Genomic DNA, 1,637 nt, shown 5'->3' with positions numbered 1-1,637 from the left:
TTTGCGAATTTGTTTGATATTTTTAAACAGCTTTTTAAAATCAGCAAATCACGGTTTTTCAGCTGTTGCTCAGATTTCGGTCGACCGACCCGGCGACCGACACGGTCGACCGATCAGCTTGCCGCTTTTTTTCAGCATTGGGCGACAGAGAGTCTGCTCGGTCGACCGGCTCCGCTCGTACGAGAGCCTTCCACTCGGTCGACCGCACCGGTCGACCGAAGCATGTCAGCTTGTGGTTCTCGAATTTTCGACCTGCGATAACGGCTCGACCCGAATTTTCCGATCGTCGACCGAACTTTTCCATCGGTCGACCGAACAGAATTTCACGACGCTCGACCGACGATGGCTTTTACTGTTTCCAACGGCTAGTTTTGTACCGTTCGGCCTGGGTCTTTGCCGTCTTTTGTTTATTGGGTGTTTTTGCTGAGTTTCTTAGAGCGTATATATACCCCATTGCTGCATGTCTTTTTTCAAAAGGTAGTTAGAGAGTTTTTTAATCAAGTTTAATAAAGTTTTAACAAGGCGTTTTAGTTTGGTTTAAGTGTGTTTAAAAAGCTTTAAGCCCAAATTGCAGCAGTTCTGTTTTGCGCTTGCAATCAAATTTCACAAGCATCCAAAGAGGAGATCATCCATTGGTGTTGGGCCCATTCAACTCATCTCTCTTCACTCTTGATCTATAGAGAAGTTTTCCTTAAAACTCAATTCTAGCCTATTTAATGTTTTGATCCTTAATTTCCATAAGCTAGATTTCTATATTGAGTTTGAAATCGCTTTTATTGATACGCTTTTGTTCACACACAAACCTATTGCAGCTTATGTATGCTTTCATTCATAGATATTAATTTTGGGTTGTGAGATTAGCTGAACTTTAAGCAGTTGTGCCCTTAATTGCAGTTCTCACCTTGTTTTGAGCAACAATCATCTTGTCATACGTGCTATTGCTTGAGAATCACTTTGTAATAACACTTGTACACCGAGTGAGGAGGCTGTGTGCGTGAGAGTCGGGGATCGTCCCAAGAGGAGTGGCGTCGGTTGACGTGCTAGACGAGAGCGGTTGTAACCGAGCACTGAGCGGCAGACACGGCCCTAGCGTCCAACACTTAGTCGGGTGACTAGAGTGTGATTGCCAGAGTGTTGACTGTAAAGCTTTATCGCGTTCAGCTAGGAAAACCGAGTGTGAGGGTAAACGTTATTCGGGCTTGCAACGTAGAAAAACCCGAGTGTGGATAGTGGGAAGATCTCCTCGAGCTGTGAGGAGGCGGGGACGCTAGGTCGTGCGGGACGAACCTCCGTAAACATATCGTTTTGTTTTGATTGCATTGCGCGATTCTTATTCTCTATTTCATATCTTATATTCGCCTTTGTGTATTGCTACATCATATTGCCCTATCACTTTGTGTAGATTAGTTTATTTTATACCCTTGCTGCCTAGTTTACATATCCTCACATATATTCATATTGCATTATCTAGGTAGGATATATCACCTTGTAGTTTAGTTTTATAGCCTTGCACATATCATCGAATAAATACTCTTCATACATATAGGATATATTTCTGTTTACATTGCTTATCCTTAGCCTATATATCTTGTTTATTTTATACTTGCTAGGATTAACTTATTAATTAGTATTTAATT

The sequence above is a fragment of the Asparagus officinalis genome, chromosome 3 (genome assembly GCF_001876935.1).
Source record: "Asparagus officinalis chromosome 3, Aspof.V1, whole genome shotgun sequence".
Classification (NCBI taxonomy): domain Eukaryota; kingdom Viridiplantae; phylum Streptophyta; class Magnoliopsida; order Asparagales; family Asparagaceae; genus Asparagus; species Asparagus officinalis.
The sequence above is the reverse complement of the archived record's forward strand: the minus strand, read 5'-3'. Positions refer to the sequence as shown.